Source organism: Zonotrichia leucophrys, chromosome 1A, assembly GCF_028769735.1.
Source record: "Zonotrichia leucophrys gambelii isolate GWCS_2022_RI chromosome 1A, RI_Zleu_2.0, whole genome shotgun sequence".
Classification (NCBI taxonomy): domain Eukaryota; kingdom Metazoa; phylum Chordata; class Aves; order Passeriformes; family Passerellidae; genus Zonotrichia; species Zonotrichia leucophrys.
Window position 1 is genome coordinate 1,802,562 of NC_088170.1, and position 21,064 is coordinate 1,823,625.

A 21,064-nucleotide genomic window follows, 5' to 3' on the forward strand; every position below is an offset into this window, starting at 1 on the left:
TTCCTTTCCTTTCCTTTCCTTTCCTTTCCTTTCCTTTCCTTTCCTTTCCTTTCCTTCCTTCCTTTTCCCTTCCTTCCTTCCCTTCCCTTCCTTCCTTTCCTTTCCTTTCCTTTCCTTTCCTTTCCTTTCCTTTCCTTTCCCTTCCCCTTCCCGCCACCTCACACATCTGGTTCTCTACTACTAAACCCATGTATATGCACACTCATTTTCACCATTCATAAAGGAATTATTTCCTTTATATGAACAGGCCTGAAAATACAAGATGTGCCTCACAACTGACCCTGTTTCCTGCTTCTGAAGATGGTCACCAGCCAAGCTCAGAAATGATATTATAATTTCAGTGATTTTTTCTTCTTGCCTGCAGCCAAGATGTTCTCCTGAGCTACAGAAATTGCTACATGTAGGTAAACCTGAGAATAAAATATACAAAGTGCCAATGTTTTCTGCAGTATTAGAAAAGAAGTACTCTGTCACAATTTCCATGAAAAAGATCAAAATTCAAAAGGAAAAAAATTGGTCTGGGTTTTTTTTTGTTCAAATTTCTCCGATTCTTGCCCTATAGGAAAATATGCAAACTCAAGTCTATTTCATGAACACAATTAAATCAGAGCATACTTCAGGTTTACTGTTGGGTTCATCTGCACAGTCTGACCTGGCTCCAGCCTGCCCAGCAGCCTTTGGAGGGGAATGAGCACTCCAGAATCAGGCTGGAATTCAGGAGTGCAGTGATGGGAACTCTCAGGAGTTAACACCATGTCTTGCACATCAAAGTCTCCTTCAGATCACTCTCCACATCACTCATAAAAATGTGTCTGCTGTCTTGACCCTAAGGAAAAGTGGGCATGCAGTGGGTGGAGGGTGTGGAAAACTGGCCACATGTCAGAACCCAGGATATTCCTCTGGCTAACCTGGAGGGCTCCAGACCCTGGCAAGGGCTCAGAGACCTTGGCACAGAGTCACAGACACCTGTGCCTTTGATTTTAACCCATGGAAAAATCTACCAAATTTGTATGAAGATTTACAAGCCACAAGGGCTTGAGTAGAATGATAATGAATTTGTCACACGGTGAAAAAGTAGAATTTTGGGGATTTGGAAAGGGTGTTCAAGAGGCAAGATAAAGGAATCTGGGTGTGTGCTGTCCTTCCTCCTTTTTCTTCTTGTCCTCCATCTTCTGCTGTGATGGTGACACTTCTGGATGGTTTAGAGTAGAGGCAGACTGTCTAACATAGGTGATAGGTACTGGGAAATTATTGTAAATAATGTAGATTTTAGTATAAAAAGTTAACACCGCCCTGAGGGTGGTCACTGTGCCACAGCTCGACCTGCTGGACAGATCTCAGCAGGTCAGAGAAAGAATGGAATAGATAAGGAAAAATAAACAACTTGAGAACCAGAGCTGAGGAATCCTGATTCCTTCTTCAGTGGCTGGGCTGGGAAAAAGAGACTTTCTAACACCTCATGGTCATCTCAACACCAGAGACCTCTTCAGCCACACCTGTGCAGACCCTATGAACCTGTGTCAGAAGCTGCTTGTCCCAGAAATGGGCAGGGACCTTCTTGAACTAGCTGTAATAGAATTAGCTTGGCTGTTGTTATCAAATCTGTGGCAACACTACACAACATAAATTCATTTATTCTCCTAAGTCAATTCTTGTGCTGTTTCATCTCATCATTAACTGGTTTAGTTGCAGCTTTCCCCACCACCGCTTTTTCTCGTGGAAACAAGGTCAAGAACACATCCAACAAGCAGCTGATGCTCGGACAGGCATGGGAGTTGTCATGGTGGAGATGTAACTCAGGCTGAGTGTCTCAGTTGGGGGCACAAGAGAGAACACCTATCTTAGTAATTCATACCTTCAACCCTAAGCACTGTATCATTTAGTCCACATGGCTCACTCCACCTCTCTGCACCACCATCTGTCATGTTAATTAGTGGGGCAAGAGAATGTATACAAAGGATGTCAGAAAAATAGATTTTTTGCCTGCTATCAGGTGGGAGTGGAGTTTGAGAAAAACTTCAGGGGGTACAGACACAGCTTCCTGGACAAACCCTTGGGGTAAATTAACTGAAAGGAAGGCAGACATAAGCTCACTGACTTGCCTTCATTTGGTGATTAGGTCATTTGAAATCTCTCAGGAGATTCCACAGCACCTAAATACAGCATGATAAAAAAAAATTAGTGGTTCTCTGAGAGTGTCTGGAGTAGCAAGCAACAATTACCGTCAAACTTATCTGGGTACAGAGCTCTGTTACAGAAGAGGGAGCAGAGAAGAGAACCATATCTAGGAGAAAGAGGAATAAAAAGAGGTTTTATTTCCCTTTGTCCCTGAGAAGGAGCATATCAGACCCTAGGCTAGAAAAGCAATTCTGGGGCAGAGTTTCTGACACTGGAAGTAATGAAGCTACTGGACAAGATGAAGCTACAAATAGTATATAACCATGAAACAAACTGTCCCTTAATAAATGAAAGCTTGCCCTGTGGATCCCTTGCCTGAGACATCTCTAAGTGTGGAGGAAGAGGTTGATGATGAAGGAAAAACAGACAGATGTCTGCCTAGAAATTCCTCTGTATTTGTAGTTATAGATAGAGGATGCCTCCAGCAGGCAGAATGCAGTAGCCTAGGTTGACTACAAGCTTTTTCAAAGAGTAAAAACTTGGTAGACAATCCAATTCATATGCACCCTTAACTAACTCAAATTTTCTTTCCACCCTGCTGAACATTCAATATGTACTGAATTTAGGTTCTGCAATAAATCAAAGCAATTAAAAATAGTTAACAGTTGCGTTTACATGAGAACAAGAATTTTCAGATAATTATTCTGAAAGTTGGAAGTGGAACCAAGCAATCTGTCTAATTAGCTTTAAGCCTGCTCCTGCTTTTTGGAGTCAGATTGGAAAGCATTTGAGGGATTTGAATTTCAGAAAGTGTTGCTCAAATACTTTAGCTTTAACACTAGCCTGAAAGTTCAATATGTGTCACAAACCACTGTAATAATAATGATGGTGATAATAAAACTTTGATAGCAGCCATCTGCCCATTCCAGACAGCTGAATCATTTCCAGAGCTCCCTGAGAGCCAGCACTGACATGGATTTTTATACACCATATCACAGACAGTATGTGCAGGGGCTGCAGCCGAGACCTTTCTGCAATGACGTCAAAGAGGCTGGGCAGCCAGCTCTTAAAACTGCTGCAGGCTCGTCCTAATGACATTAGGACATGAAAAATGAGGAAAGGAAGATATGTATATCAATGTTACAATAACAAGGAAGGACAGCACACTTAGCTGGGGAGGCAGCGCTCGGGTTATCCTCCACAGAGCTGCTCTCCAAGCTTTGCGTCAGTGCAGGGCTTGGGGTGTGAATTCCATGACTAAGGGGCATAACTCAGCTGGAGAATGTTTTAGTGTGAAGCCTGGGGAAAAAAATGAAGAGAAAAAGGCATCAGAGCTGTTAAGGCAGAAGTTAAACATGAAACTGTAAAGAGAAGAGGCTCTAGCAAGTCTGCTGGTAGACACAAGGGTAAAGTGAATGATTTAAAGCAGTTTATAAGACACAGCTAAGGAGCTTTTTCCAAAAGAAAACAGAAAAAGAAAAACCCTCAAAATAAATTAATGGAACAAAACACTCAATGATCACTCACAGAGTGCTGGCAGGGATGCACAATGAATCAGTTTGTTTAAGCTGTGGTGATAACCTACATACAGCCACATCTACACGTGACCCTATCTGAGCTGGAGATTGCTGCTATGTAAAAGAGGCACATGGTTTTTTTCCCCTAGAATCTAAAGCTCCATCATTTCTGTGATGCATCTGGACCTGTCAGCCCTCTGGGCAAGCTGGGAAGCTCCCAGCAGGTATTTATAAAAGGCATGCAAGAAGGCCTGTTTCTTATCAGAGGGCAGAGAAATCTACCTGGACTTGTCATCCACCTGGGTTTGTGCAAATCATTTTGTCCCTCATGGCATCCTTGTCTCCAAACTGCAGAGACGTGGATTTGATGGATGCACCTCCCAGAAGATAAGATATTGGCTGGATGGTTGTCCTCAAGCAGGTTGTGGTGAACAGCTCAGCACAAGCACAGGCTGGGCAGATTCAGTGAAATAGCAGAGTGAGTCCAGCTGAAGGTGTTATGAGAAATCATCTAAAACAGGACAGATTTTAGGATGTTTTGATGGAAATCTTTATTTTTAAAGTTCAAATCAATAAGTGGTTTACAAACTTCTAAAATGGAATAAAAAGGTAAAAACTCCACAACAACAAACTGAATCTCTACCAGGGCTTAAGATGTAGGGTGCAGATAGAATTTTGCTGTTTATACTCAATAGATACTCATATTTATGTAAATGTGACTACTGGTATTTGTATCAAATAAGCTAATAAATGTGTTATTTTGTCTACCTCTAAAATATCTTGTGATATAGCCATTCATGCTAATAGTGTAATGTGAATATTTAGAATTTCTTTATGCTCTTATTTAATTTTTTCTTCATATTTTCACTCAACTTAGCAGTACTTGCAGTATTCCAGCTGTACCTCTCAGAATAGGTATGCAGTTTAGCATAATTATACTTATCTATAATTATCAACATTTAAAAGCTTAGGTTTTACTCCCTGTACATTTACTTTCATCTTATTTTCTGGAAGCCATTGACAAGAACACCTCTGGTTATATCTAATTGCATTGTAACAACATGCTTTCAAAAGTATTTTTATTTACTGTGAATTGTTGGTCTTGAAAGGAGCATTCTGGGGACATTTAAAAGCTTTAGATCTTTAGATCTGAGGAATAAAGAATGAGGTATTACCACGCTGGGAGGTACTAAATGTCTCCAGGTCCAATATTTCAATGTATGGTGTAATAAGACAGAAGTTTCAGAGGGACAGGGAATTATGAATATTCCTCTGAGATGAAATTCATTCACTTTAGGAGTTAAAAGCAAAAGGATCTCTTTTGAGATAATTGCAGTAATCAAGTCCCATGATTACCTTTGATTTATTGTACCATAATGACATTGTTACCTGATGGAAAGAGAATGTAAAAAGACCTTCAAAAAGTCAGAAAATAGATAAATTAAACAACCTAAAGGCAAAACCTGCCTAGGATCTAAATATTGCAAATGTTTCTAGTTAAGTTATTAGCAGCTGTTCCTTGTCTGTAAAACTATCTCGTTCAAATACTCTGCCATGCTGGTGATAGGGCTGTGTGGCAGAGGACAGGCAGCAAAATATCTTCTTGCCTTGTGATTTTTCTCTGTTTTAGCTGGGCTTAGCCCCAATGTGCTAGAAAAGGTAATTCAGGAAAGCCTTAAGCCCCCTAAGTCTGATATTTTTTGTAAGGCAACAAGCTTAGATTGAGTTCTTAGATAAACTAGAGCAGTGGCAAATTTACAGTAAGCAACAATTCTGACAGAGAACAATTTTAAAAGTCATGCAAAGATACAGAAGGATGCAATCTAATAGCATCAGACTTCAGGGTGAGGTTTTTAATTGGGCTTTGTTCTGGTGAGAGGTTATGCCTGCACAAGAATTGTGTGTGGGAAAATGAAGAGCTGAGGATCAATGAGCACATCCCACATTTGGTGCCTGGGGATGGAGCCACAGCCAGGCACGACACAAACCAGAAACTCTCCTGTGACAGCGTTTTCCTGAACCTCTCCCAGCCCTTTGCTGCACTCAGAGTGACCAAATGATGATCAAATCCTTCCATGATTGTCCTTCTACCTCAAAAAGAGACTCATTGGAGCAGGTGTCCAAGCCAGAGAGAAATAACCCAGCAGGCGTAGAGGGCTCAGACAACAACCGCGGAGCTGCTGGACTCAGCCCTTACTGCCAGGCTTCCAGATGTTCTCAGTGTGCCTGAAGCCTTTGCTGTCACAGCTGCCAGACTTTCTTCCTCAAAGAAAAGAGGGAAAGGAACTGAAGGGATTAGGAATTCTGAGCAGAGGAAACATGTGAGCAGGAGTATAACCACAGAGAGTGAATGGTGCACTTGCTGACCTAAGAAACACTCAAAAAACCAGGATCACGGGCTTCAGTTATATTATCCACATGAAATGCCCTCAGTTCAATGTACAGAAGCCAAATATTATCTCATGAGATGTTACACTCTGGAAATACAGGCTATACACTGTTTTCAAAATTTCCAGAGGAGCAACAAAAAAATAAAGAAAAATCTGATCTTTGAGATACCCCAAACTAAGACTTGAAAGGCTTCTGCATTACTCAGAGGCCAATTGTTTCCAAGTTAGAGAGAACAAGTTGAATATTTGACTACTCAGATCTTTGATCATTCACTCTTCATATGGACACACACTGCCCATATGGATGGGGAGAATTCTTGAACTCAAATTCTAGTAAAAAAGAAAGGGAAATAGTCTCTACAAGACTTTCAACTTTACAACAGTGATCTGGCCTTTTAAGTGTTGATTCAGGCACACCTTGAGAAATATCTGTAAATTTTAAGTAAATTTGAATCCAGATGTAATTCTTGTAGCTAAAAGCTGTATCTAATCATAATTCTCATAAATATTCATGCGATCAGGGTTCTTTTATTTCTCTGCCCATTTAAGATTCTGAGTTCTCTCCTGGGATCAACTGCCTGCTAGGATGAATTCCACAAAAGAAATCTAAAAACACTGATAATGTACCGGGATGGGATTGCTCAGCTGACTTTATTCAGCACATTTCAATATTAGATGAGCAAGATTTTTTGTTCATCTTTTTACTATGTCCAAAAAAGCATGTTTTAATAAAGATAGCTGATGAAAAGCATAGCTTATTCCCAAATTTCAGAAACACATTTGTTATCTTCCATGATCCAAAAAAGTAATAAATATGAAAAATGAAACTCCTATCAGGTGGAGTTATGACAATTCTTAGGCAACAATTTACTTATGAACTTACATAGCTCTTTTCACATGTTGCAACATTTTTCCATGTAAAATGACAGCCAAACCTCTCTTTTTGTTCACAGATTTTCAATAAATAAATCTCCTTTCAATTTGATATCAACACCACATAACTGGCACAAGTTTTTATGCTGAACCCATAACAGCAGGAATGATTCTAGTCTCATTATTCCTCCTTTTTTCATGACCCATTTTATTTTCCTCTCCCTGATCATCCATAAATCATTCCTGCTTGATTTGCTATTTTCCTGGGGAAAAAAAAGGGATATTGGATTGGATTTTTAGAAAGTACATTTCAGATTAAAGAAACTTCTCACATATAGGAATGCAGGACAGAGCTCAACTCATGCAAACAACCCACACTTCTTAAAGGTTAATTACACTAAAGTAACCTTGATTTAATGGGCTGAAGAATTCCACAAAGGGGAAAGGAAACAAATCTCACCTAATACACTTTTTCCAAACTTGTTCCCGGCCTGGAGAGCCATACCATATTGTTCCCTTAATTGGACAGACATTTTTGCATAGTGGAAGGCACGAGTTGTTTATTTTACTGGGAGGCTCTTTTGTTCATTGCCATTTCACAGATCATTTCCAAACCCAAGAAAAGTCTGAGTCCATTCAGTGGACTCATGAAGTACAATTATCTGATTTACATATGAATAAACCCAAATATAAGCCTTTGTTAATCCTGCCTAAAATTAATAATTTCCATCTTAGTCATCTAGGCTCAATCAACACCCAAGAATAAATATCCAATAAGCTTGTCCAGGGAAGGATTTGTTTGGAAGTGAGATCAGTGGCTGGGAAAGGATGAATGATCCTCTGGAGAGCTGCCTGGCTGAAATGAGAATTTAGTCATGTAGCTTACACCAGCGACCCTTGGCTCCTGTGCAGCTGAGCCCACATGGAGGGAGTGACACTCACAGGGCAGCTGGGACACAGAGGGGCAAATGTCACATCTAGATTTGGGCACCTCACCTGAGGTAGCCATGGTGTCACTGGAGCCTCCCATGGGCTTGGTTTGCAGGGGTAGTGTGGTATTTTCAGGGTTTCTCAAATGGAGGAGGAAATTATGAATCTGACTCCATGTTCTTAGAAGGCTAAGTATTATATTATATTATATTATATTATATTATATTATATTATATTATATTATATTATATTATATTATATTATATTATATTATATTATATTATATTATATTATATTATATTGATACAGACAGAATGCTAAAATAATAATAATGAAAAACTCAGGACTTTCTCCTCATAGTCCAACACAGCTTGACAGTGATTGATAATTAAGTTAAAACAATTCATATGAAACCAGTGAAACAACGACCAGTTGGTAAACAACGTCCAAACCACATTCCAAAGCAGCAAACACAGGAGAAGCAAATCAGATAATTATTGTTTTCCTTTTTCTCTGAGGCTTCTCAGCTTCCCAGGAGAAATCCTGGCAAATGGATTTTTCATAAAATGTGACAGTGACAGGTCAGCATTGAGGGCTCCATTCTCTGTGCAGGTGTCACTAATTTAGACAGTGTCTTGCACAGCTAATGACAGGATGGTGTCTCTTGATTAAGAGACAAAATGCAGAGCAGGTCACACGCTAAGGCCTTCCAGAGGCAACCTCTTGCCAAGATGGGATGCTTTGCATTATCAGCTCCCCAAAGGCTCAGCTCAACCCCAGCGTGACTTCTAGGAATACACAGGGATATTGTCACCCACAGTATTAACAAGAAAATAAAGAGTGAATTAAAAAAAAAAAAAAAGGCATTTAAATTTTTGAACAAAGCTACAAAAAAAGGGACATCATCATCTTCATCACCATAAGCGGCTGTAGAATGACGGAGTAAAAATTTTTTCCAGAGCAGGTTATCTATTGTATTTGCAGGGACTCCCATGGCAGGGAGGAATGATGAGGAGGACTCCATCTTATCAGAAGGCTAATTAATTACTTTATTCTACTGTATTATTCTATACTATATTACACTATGTGACATTTCACCTAAACTGAATCTGCCAAGCACTCAACTCTGCACACACTGCACAGAATCTCGTGTCTGTCACCCAACAGTCCTGACACACACACACACACACACACACACCTGGCCCTGACAGGCCAAGGAAACAAAGCACCATCACTGTGGGTAAACAATCTCCATATGGCATTCTACTTTTGCACAAACACGGGCACAGAAAATAAGAATTGTGTTTTCTTTCTCTGATGTTCAGAAAATGTGAAACCCTGAAATATTCTTGGGAACAACTGTGCATTGCTTTTCTCTGTGAAGAGAAATGGGGCTGCAGTTATCTTGGGAACTTCTACCACTGTGCTGGAGGAAGGGGAAATTCAGAATGACAAAGTGGACAAATGAAGGTCTGGGAAGACAGGCTAATGTTTCACAGGGTTTCACACAAAATATCTCACAGAGTTTTCATATTCTACACGGCTCTTCTGCTAGAAAAGCCAAGAGGAGGGAGGAAACACTGCCTGGGTTCTGCAGAGAAGACACAGAGGCTTTCCTTGCTGTTCCAGCTGCATGTCAACAGGGCAACACTGCCTTGAAACAGGAATGCACTGCAGCAAGGTGTGCAAACAGAGCAAAAACACAGTGACAATCTTACCAGGTTATTTGGGTCCAGCAACTGCTGTCCAGTGCTGAGCACCACTCTTCAAAAAAGCGAGACCAGTGAGGAGGCTGTGGACAGAACACTAAATAGAAACATAAGAAAATACATTATATGGGAAAAAGCTGAAGAAAATGGTGTTGCTCCACCTAAAAAAAAAAAAAAAAAAAACAACCCAAACCCACAGGATTAGTTTTTTCATGGCTCAGATTTATAGGTTTGAATGATAGTGAAAAAGAATATTGCGAAAAATCAGGAAGCAGCATATAACTCCGTGTGGGTATTCCCACCTTTAGAGACCTTTAAAGAACGAGTTAGATAATCTTGAGAGGAGATGAAAACACAGATGAGAATTTTTACAGATTTCAAGTTATTTAGGTGCCTCTGCTTAAAGAAGTTTTGTAGTGTATAATAGAATTATCCGTACTATGGGGAGCAGGGGTGATGGAGTAAGGTCAGCACAAGGTTTTTTCCCCAATCCCTCTGATTCTACTCCCTAAACTTGTGACCAAGTTGTTTTCTTTCCTTTAAGAGTTGGTTTGGAGCTGACAGCAGTGAACTGACTGACTGAAACTCCTTCTTCCAGGGCTCATTGCTTAGGGCTATTTTCCAGCGTTACAGTACTGGAATATGTCATATACCATGCAAATAATTCATTTTATCTTATCCAAGTCAATCTGTAACTCATTTTTATCTCTTCACCATCTAGATAATTGGTTCTGGAAGTGCTTCAAAAAGCCCATTTAATATCTTGGCCCATGTTATGATAAAATCCAGATGAGTACCAGCTCCTTCTCAACACCTTTACTCCAGGGGCAGGAGGAGAGGAAGAGAACAGATGCTCAGCATGCTGCAGCCAGCTGGGAATGATCAGCAGACCTGGGTGACCACCAGGACCCCAGGGCAGCACTTTGGAGCCTCAGTGAAGATTTAGGGCCCTCCTGGTGTCCTTGACGGCAGCTTTGGCACACAGAGGGATCTTCCTGAGCTCCCAAGCTTCTTGTCACCTCCAGTGAGTCAGTGGCAAGAATGTGCATGCATTAGAAACTTTCTTATTAAAAACTCACCAGGACTTTTCTTCTGGGTGTAATTTTTGGGTTTTCTTTGTTTTATAATTTTTTCTGTATTTTTGTGGTTTTTTACAATTTAAGTATTTACCAGAAAACAAACAAAAAGGAGAAATAAGATTGTATTACAGACTATTAGCAAGACAGCTATAGCAAACAGCAGGCCAAAAAATTTTATATAGAAATAGCTTTCATTATAAGAAACTTTATATGACACACATCAAACTGAAAAACAATAAAAAGTTGGTTGTAACTCTAATTTCATTTTCTCCCCCAAAGAAAAAAGGAGTTCATTGAAATTTCTGACTTTATTATTTCTTTGTTACTTTCATATGGCACAAATTCTCTGGTCTTTTAGGAAGAAAAAACAGTAATTTATAATCAGAAGCAAAAATCGTATTAACTTGTCCCCATGTTTGCAAAGGCAACAGGGAGATTCTAAAATTTTCTGAGGTCTCGTGGGCATGTTATGGTAAGACTACATAAACCAGATGTTCTCTATGGCATATGATATTCACAGGAAAAGATTAGCCATTAATTCTCAAAATACTTCATAGACGAAGATTTGTGAAAAGAAAAATACAGCTAAGAGATTTGTTACTGTATACTGCATTTCCTGAAAGCTACAGAGGGATTTTTTTTTTCCTGGTCATAAGAAATCACCAATATAAATATCCTTTTTTAAAACCATATAATTAAATTAGAAATAATTTAAATTGTTGCATTCTCTGTTTTTGTTCAAGGGGCACTGAGGCAATAAAGATGAATTACTGATTACTGGGGCTGAATTATCAAGAATGGAACTGAGGGGACTTTCCTTCTGCCGAGGTAATATTAATTGTTGGCAGTTAATGGCAGAATTATAGGTTCATTTTGGTTTTATTTAAAACTTTATTGAATTAATTGAACCATGTGCACTGTGTCATAATGGGAAACATCAATAAACTCTGAGGGAAATTTCATTTCATTTCTGCACTGAAGGTTGCTGTAAGAGCTTGTGTTATTCAGCTCAGATGCAGCTGCACAGCATTTGGCTGTTTTGTCTGGGTTTGTTAGTCCTATGCCAGGGAAAAGAGACCATTATCCACTAACATTTTATAGACTGTTTGTATTCTAAATATTCTATGTCAAAACTAATTTAGCAAGCTAAGTTCAGGAGGAGAAGAAAGTGGTTCTTGCAAGGAGTGGAGGTTAATATTTGGGAGGTCTCAGATTTCTGTACAGGGCCAGGGACAACTGACAGGGGATTCCAGAGCCACCAAAATCATCTTCTTGGAGTGAGCTGCTGCACTGCTGGGCTCTGGGCTTTCTCCTTTCCTGCAAGACCCAGCAGGAGCCTGAACCTAAGAGTTCTGCTGATCCCATCCTCTGCAAAACCTACTGAAGGCATTAAATTATGAGTTATATAATAATTTAATTAAGGCCCTGTTTGCACATCATTATTATTCTTATTAAATGTTCTCTCTTTTGCCCTATGGCACTTGAGAAGCCTGACACAGGCTGAGGCACCCACAATACATGAATGTGGCCTTTGGAGCATCACCAAAAATCTCTGTGAACAAAGCCTCCTGTACCTCAGGCTGCTGCTGCTTCAGCAGGAGACACAGGGAAGAGCATTCATTAGCTCATTAACCTCTTTTTCATCAAGATAAAACCTTCCTGCAGGTATAAAACAGAGCATCCCAGTTGGCTTCTTGTCCTGTGATTCCCCTTTGTGTACACACCAAGAGAAAACAGAGTTATCTGTCAGTGTGCACTCCTGCTCTGATCTTTATAATGGCTGACACTTTGAAAGTCTTCCTGCTGGTAAAAACTCCTATAAGCTTGAGCAAGGTAGTACCAAAAAGAGCCAAAGATATTTAATTTGGTCCAGTTTCACAGATTCTTGCAATTCTGAGTTGGTTTACTCTACAAATACAAAGGAAATAAAACAATAGAGGTGACTCCACCCCTTGTTTTTATCTGTATCACAACACTCAGGCAGAAAGGGTTGACAGAACACTAGTTTGGCTCGACCTGCCCCAAGCTTAGCTCATCTGGGCTCCCTCCAGTAGTTGGATAAGAGTAACTATGCCAACAAATGAGGAATAAGCCTATTGTAATCCTATTTAACATCTCTGACTGAGCCATTTGATTTAGCTGCTTCCCTGCTAAAGGCATGATGCAGTAGGAGCAGTTCAAACCAGGTTGCTCTGGGGAAAACCCTTTAACCTACCAGAACTGATGGCAGTTCTGATATGGAATACAGCATTTTCAGTAGTTGTGACATGCAAATAGCTGTGAACGAGCTGAGGCTGCTGAAATAAATGTTCATGGTGACAATAAAAATCAGTTCAAGCCAATTTGCAGCACACAGAAATTCTTTCCGAGGACAGACCAATGGGTTTGATTTGTGAGCATATCCCAGGGAAACACTGGGATTATTGGTGGCTCACACATTCAACTGTGACCATCACAGCACTGATCCCAGAGCACTTCGTGCAACTTCTGGGCAATGTTTTCAGATGCACTTTATCTGAATTTGCTGCAGATTATGCTAGTGAAACAACAACAACGACAACAAGCTGATTTCCTGTAAGAACGGAAAATACAAGGTTTTCTTCATAAGCAGACAGATGAGATTTTTTGGATAAAAGTTATTTCAACTCTATTTGGCCAAACTCTTCCTCCCCACCCAGCCAAGGACTCGTGCCAAGCTCTGGATAAATCACTGGCAGCCATTTCCATGACATGGTTGGCTTGAAAGGGCTTGGGAGGAATTCCAGCACTGAGAATTGAGCTGCAGGTGGAGGAGCACAATCTGGAATAGGCAATGGCAGTCATCCCCACACACTGGCATTTGCAATCTTTTTCTTCTGGCTCACAAAAACTGGTGCAATCACAAGCAATTGGTGTAACACTCCATTACTGCTTACAAGCATCTCCATCCCTGCATGCACAGCAGTGTGACTGGAGCTGCTGGCTTGACTTTGAAGTGGCAATCCCTTAATCAACTCATATTCTGTTCAGTTGGTGTCAGCATTCCTCAATAGACAGAAAAAGGTGCTTCAGTTCCATCTCCTAATGATTGGCTGAGAATGGCTCCAAACCCACAAAAATATGCATAGCTCACAATCAGCAGGACCCTCTGTTCATTGTGATAGATGAATGTGGAGTTGGACAGCAGTTGCTCAATATTTTGGAATGTTTCTGTGTGCTGGCAAGCCCCTCTCAGGATCTTCCTTGCTAATGCAGCAAGGCATTTTAATTACTGCTGACTTTTCTGAAACAGTTTTTGCTGTAGTGGTCAGAGCAAAACAGGGGAAGGCTCCTGTCCCTCAATCTGTTTCCACTCTCACCAGTACAACCCAAATACAATGTACTTGACCTTTTTTGCAATATTACACTGCCAATTCTTGCCCAGTTTGTTGTCCACTATGACCCACAGGGGTTTATTTTGATTTTGTCTTTTCTTTTTTCTTTTTTTTTCTTGCAAAGCTCCATTGGCTTCCAACCTGTGTGGAGCTTTTCTAACTAGATGAATTCAGCATGTTTATATAATCCTTGTTTCTCATGTCCTACACTGTGGTATTAAGCTCCTAATGTTCTGGTATGTTGGCAGATGACGATCCTACTTACAGGTTCCTAAGGCAGCATTCATCTTTTTTCTGCATGCATCATCTTAATACATATTCAGGCTGATTCCTTCATTAGGCCCTTTCCTCTGCAAACATAAACAACAGAGAATTGATTTAGCAAAGAGATTACACTGAAATGCTTTGTCTTGATTTTAGCCTCAAAGCACTTCAGTTTAAATGCTTAGCTACAAAGCACATCTCAGAAAAAAAAAAAGGGAATGATGCTGACTAATTTTCATTTGTGAAACTGAAAACTCTGGACAATGAAAAGTGGCTTAGGCAATAAAGGAGCCTTCGGCAACATTATGATTTTGTTCTTAAGCACAGCAGGCCCACAGCGACAGTATAATGGCACTTATATTGGCTTTATGGCTAATTTTTGTTTGGGATTCCCTGTTTTGTTAGCTCCATGATAAAATGAGTGTCCTCATGGTGAAGATTCCCACAATCCTGGCTAAATTAAAGGACTCTCCTTGTCATATCCCCCTCAATGCTAAATGACCTGTCATTCAGATCACCCACAAAATCTTTTTTTCCAGAAACCTTAGAGCTGCACTGAAGGTGATGACTTAGTCTAGAGCTCATCCACACCCCTCCCATGGTGTGGGTGTCGAGTGTGTGTCCCCAGCTGTGAGGGAGCCTGTCTATCACCACCAGTGTGATCAGCAGCACAGGGACAGGGCCCTCCTGTCACACCACCATTTCTGCTGCCATGCAAAGAGACACTGGGAGCACCTGGGTACCACAGAGAGAGCTGCAGCATCCTGGGGGCACAGGGCAGCCTCCCCAGCATGGTGAACACTGAAGGCTTTCCAAGCCTTTGGCTGCTCTTTAGTGAGGCCACAAACTGGCTGGGCTTCCACAGGAACAGCAATTCTGTTTCATGCTCTCTGAGGTGAAAGCCAACACATGCAACTGATGTTTCTGCAAAGCAGAAAATGTTTGCAAAAGGCTACTCTGGATTCTGTCCTTGGGCTTGTAGCTACTCACCAAAGAAGCCCATAAACCCAGCTGGTGGAGGAGTTGGTGGCACATGAAGGGCTACACTACCTAGAAAACAAAATTGCTTGGCAGAAGAAGGTGTAAGCACAGAAATCAGCCTTCCTCATGAAGGTTTCTCTCAATGGGAGAGGTCAGTGAGGAAACAACTTGCCAGGTTTCTTCCCACCATCTCTGGCAGTCAGATGGTTGGGGCAGAAACCACCAGAAGGGACCTGTCCTTGATTAATCTGTACATGGAAATGTAATAGCAACTGTGGAAGTTTTTGGTGCAGAAAAAAACTCCCACTTGGTTTATGTCTAGACAAACAGAAATACCTTAGAGTTTTTGTTTATTTTTTCTGAATTGTAGAGGATTAGGGAGGACTGTTTTCATGTAATTTTGGAAACAGCTAATCTTGTCAGATCTTATCTAGACTGCTGGCAAAATCTATAATGCTTGCTGTGCGTAATGTGTAACTTAAGAACTTAAAAAGGGGTATAAGTGTTTGAAAACTAATGCTAATCTAATACTGAAGTAAAACTGAGTTAACATTGAACAATTTTCAAGCCTTGCTAGCATCTCAGACCTTAAAATATCTTCCAAATTAAAAGAACTTTGACTGAACTATGAAGTAAAATGCACAGGAATTTGCTTCTACAATAAGAAAAGTAATTTTTAACTTTTAAGAGAAAATACTGAGACCTAGAAATGATTCAGCAAAGAAATTATGTCACCTCTGATAGGAAGAGCAATCCGAGAGAGGACCTTCAGTACAGTTAATAACCATGACTAAAATAAGCACAAGAAACAGTACATGAGAGACATAATAGTTCTGACACAAAATTGACATAACAGACTAAAGTACAATTCACAAGAACTAATTTCCAACTGCTCAAAAGTTCCTATCTTTACAGCAACTAATATTTTTATTTCAACTGTTTGCCATGAATCATGACCTCAGCTCTTTCATTACAATCTCTCACATATTTCTTCTCTGTACTAGTGAAAATCGCCTTCCTTCCCAGGAAAAATGGACCTTGTCTTCTTAAGATCCTGCAACAGAGATAGGGATAGGTAGCAGTCAAAAACACAAAGCAAAACCCCATTTTCTTTGCCCCACACTCAAATACATGGCTCAGGTCATGTATTTTTTGATTCATTGTGATTTATACTGCTCAAATATCTCATCGATATATAAGAAATAAAACCAAGAAAGTAACTACAGTAGGCCAAAACCAGCACTCCAAGCAAAAATTCCTCCAGATTATTGAGATTCCAGTCCCTGAATCATAAACCAGATTCATGGGTTTGGCCCTGGCCTCTGTGCAAACAATGTGGAGGCCCCTCTTCCAGTGAGGTTCAGCTTTTGCCAAAATCTTTAAGGAACAGTATGTCACTTTCTTGAGACTGAGATGAGTGATGAAACTTTCACAAGGAGCAGCTGACCCACATTGCTCAAGAGGAGCACTGTCCCTGGAGAAGATGAACAAAGGAGGGACACTCCACTTTGGATGAGAAATGTCATCAAGAAATTTGCCAATTTCTTTGGCTCACACAAATCAAAATACTGTCCCTGATCTGGCCACCAAACCCACACTCTGACGTGTGTTTAATGCAGTGCTGCCCACTGATCCTACCTTTACACAACACATTTATTGCTTCTGGTCAAACTACGGCAACACTACTGAGCTGTGTCTTTCCCTTGTATATAAGGTAACAAAAAAAAAGGAGGATGGCAAAAAGAGTCAGAAATATGTTCTGGCTATAAATAGACTCCTTAATTGCTTAGCACGCTTCAATTATTTCATTGCACAATTACAGTTGTCAGTTCTTCACTCCAAAGAATCTTTCTCCACTTCTAATCCAGAACTATGATTTAAACAGCACAGCATTAGGAATGTCTGTGTGCAGCAAAACACAACCAATTATAATCAGCACTGGCGAATTCTAATTTGACATTAGACACAATTAACTCCATGAGAAATTACCCTTATAATAATATTCAACAGGAAGCAAAGGCATATTCAGAAATTCATGCTTACTATTAGGTGTAGTCACAAAGTTCTTATTTTTTATTAACTGCCTGACACAGAGGCACAGGATTTTTGGGTAGCCCAGATATCTATGGCACTAAATTCTTCCAAGTAAAAGGTTTCTTCTATCATCTCCTACTGCTGCAGAGCCTAAGAGGATCCAGAAGATTCCTAGAATCCTAGGGGAAGACTGAAGAGAGCCTATGGCACAGAAGAGACTTTTCATTTTGTATTCCTAAACCCTTGACATGAAAGAGAAAGGTTAATTCAAGCATGCTCTTGAAGTTCTGGCAACCTTGCAGCTTAGCATCAGCAACTGAACGTTCTCTTCAGTTTTGAAAATTCTTCTCCAATTTTAAGGCCATCTTCTGCCTTTCTTTACTTCTGGCAGGATGGTTTAATCCTGATTCTCTCTGCCTGAGGATATGGTCACTCAAAGGCATCTCTTGTCAGAGCAGCTGAACAAATGACAGCTTCTCAGCCTAGATTGCTGAATTAGGAAATTGATTTTGTGGAGCAAATAGTTTCTCTTGTGTCCAGGTCTTATCCCTGTTGTAATCTTAACTATAACAACATTGGGTTAGAGGACTCATTTTAGGTGAAAAATGTAGCATGAAATAGGAACTGTTCAATTGGTTTGTTCTGTTCAGTTCACAAACTGAGCAGTTCAGCTGTTCATTCAGCTTTGGAAAGCCAGATAACCCAAATCAAACAGTTCAACTGTTCATTCAGCCTTGGAAAGCCAGATAACCCAAATCAAAGCCAATGGATATTGCTGTACTTTGTGGGTTGTCCCAGGCAAAACCTGAAGATGGAGAATTACATTAGACAAGGCAACAAAGAGGGAAGGAGAAGGGATGCAAGCAGCAGTACTGCAACCTGATATGCCGGATTTCACAATTGTCCTTGCTTCAAAGAGTTGAGTGTGACAGTGAAAATCACACCCACGTGGCAAGCCTGGTGACAGTGACTCTCAGTGACACAGAGAAATATTTTTGAATTTCATTACGTACACTGCAGTTCTTGCCACCCTCCACTATTGTATACCACAGACATGAGTATTTCTTCACACTTACATTCTATAGCTCAAAAAATATTATCAGAATCATGCAGGATGAAATCCTGGGCCCAATGAGGTGAATTAGAGTTTAGGAGAGCCAGAGTTCATATTTATAATCTTCTCATTTTCTGTTATCATGCATTCTTTTCCAAACTTTCCTTTTTCCACTTAGAAAGTGTTCTTAGGATAACAAAGCAAACATCCTGTGGATATAGAAACCTGACAAGGAATGAGCCTCTTGTGCTAAAAGCAATCCAGACCACTAAATTTTTCATTAATTAGTATTTCTCAGAAAGTTTCTGATTAGCCTCCCAGCTGTTTGCAACACTTCAGTCTGAAACAGCCCAATAAATACGAAAACAAGTTTTCACATTTTTAAAAGCTAATGGCTCACAGCTTCTAGCTTCTGCATAGGCCAAGATGACCAGAAATAAACTGGGCAAAAAAATGAGCAAGGAAAGCAAAGACAAGTTCCATGAGGAACCACTTCAGAAACCACAAATGAGAAAAAATAAGATAAAATTTAAAGCACTGTAGAACTGTGTCCATCATCCTTCTTGATGAAAGATTGCTTTTTACTGGCAGCACTAATTTTACTAAAGTTAAAATACTGTTAGTACCATATATATATGTCCATATGATATCTTCAGTGTGGCTAGTAAAAGCAAAAGATAATCTATGATCCAAAAAGCATTTTGGACTCAGGTAATTCACTGGTAAGCAGACATGCCTTTCTGAAAGAATGAATGCAGAAAAACAAAACACTAATGGAAGCTGTAAAAAGCCCCATGTGATGCCATATTGCTCCTACAAAATGAAGTCTCTCTGTTAATTTTACTCACAATATTGTTATTTGTAATCAGGGCTGAGGGGAAAATGTGTCACGAATACATTCATTTTTTGGTCCAAAAGTAAGGCCTGTTCCCTGACCTTGCCTTCTTTAATAAATACACAACAACATTCATATTTAAGATAACAAATTAACAGGACACTTCACTGCACACACTTCCATCCCTAGGGAGAAGAGGAGAGTACAAACAACATGTGACAGATGTTAATCACATAACTTAATGCACTACTGAAAGTGGGTCAGCAGTAGCAATGAAGAGCAGCCCAGTGGAACCATAAAAGGATGGAATAGAGCTAGAATAAATTATAAAGACCTATAATACAACTGAAATGTGACTAATGAATTTGGCTTGTTACTGATGATTGAGAAAGTTTGTTTTGAACACGTGTTTGCAGTGGAAGGTAACCTCTCTTATCTGGACAGCTTGTGTCAGAATCAATATTTAACTTTGGAGATGGCAATTAACTAGACATATCTCACATGGAGATGTGGTTAAAATCAGTTGGAAAGGGAAAGCAAATAAGACATGAATTGATCTTTCTAATTGAGTTTTTTCAAACAAACGCCCTTTGTATGGTCATTTTCATAAAGTCATAGACCAAAACCAGGCAGCATCTTTCACAGGGTAAGGAAGATATTAACAAACAAACATCTAACTTTTTGTAATGATGAGTTAAATGTAATTTGCTTCTCACTGATTCAGCAATCAAGGGACAGGAGTTCACACTTACTACTAAAAGCCTCATAAACCACCCTAAACCCCTTTACTAAGGTATTAACAGAGTGTGGTAGGGAGGAATAGAAGGATGGTGGTTTTATGTCAAGTAATTTTGGTCAAAGTAGAACTCTAGCAGCACACTTTATACTTGCTAATCTCATCTCCGTGATTGCAGCTGCATTGAGAAAACTCTGACTTTTGCTCCACTGATTCACTAGAATTTTAATTTCAGGTATCAATCTTGTTTCAGGAATGCTTTTTGTGCTGCCTTTTTGCAGTGAAGATAGAATTCAATCTGTCTGAAAAAGCCTGGCTAAGACATTTTCTTGTCTTTTATCTATTTGCTTTGCCTCCTAAATATAAGTTTGCTGAGCAAGAACTGCTTCTATGTATTAAACGAATGCCTAGAAAAACAGGACTAAGATTTTGACCGGGGCCTCAGACAACTACAACAGAAATAAGAAACAACCATAATAAGTTCTTTGGAAGAGCCCTTCCTTTTGCAATCTGTCCTAAAGGGAAAGGATTGTGCAATTAGAATGACATTTTATCCTTCATTTCTGTAGAAAGGAAAAAAGAAAAGAATATTGACAGAAGCATTGGCCTCCTAAACTACTTTTGATCTGACTGCAATTTCTCAAAGTCTATACAACACTGAAATTACAAGATAGAGATAAGTAAATTCCAGTAAAATTTGACCAAATAAAAATTTCAATTGTTCCAGAGTTCTTCAAACAAATAGAAAAAAATAAAAAGCAATAACCAGGTCTCATTTCAAGAGGACTGAAAAAGAGCAATCTAAACATATCAATTCCATAATGAAATACAAAAAGACAAGTGCATAACTTAGGAAATCAGGAATGCATTTTAGAAATTCTTTTATTTGGAGAATCAATCAACCACAGACTTAATAAACAAATCTTTCCTCTCACAGTGTCCCTTTAATCAGTATGTATACAAACCTCTGTGACTGGAACTCAAGGAAAAGAATGTACATGACAGCAAATCTTATATTGCTGATTCCTGCTTTGGTGGAAAGTGCAACCATTTTTAATCACATGCCTAAACCCTTTTTCTCCTGCAGAAATTCCTCTGAGGGGATTAATGCAGCACAGAATAATTTAAAGCCAAGAGTGACACTTATGAGTGTCACCTGGTTCCACACTCTGTATAAAACTCAGTTTAAAC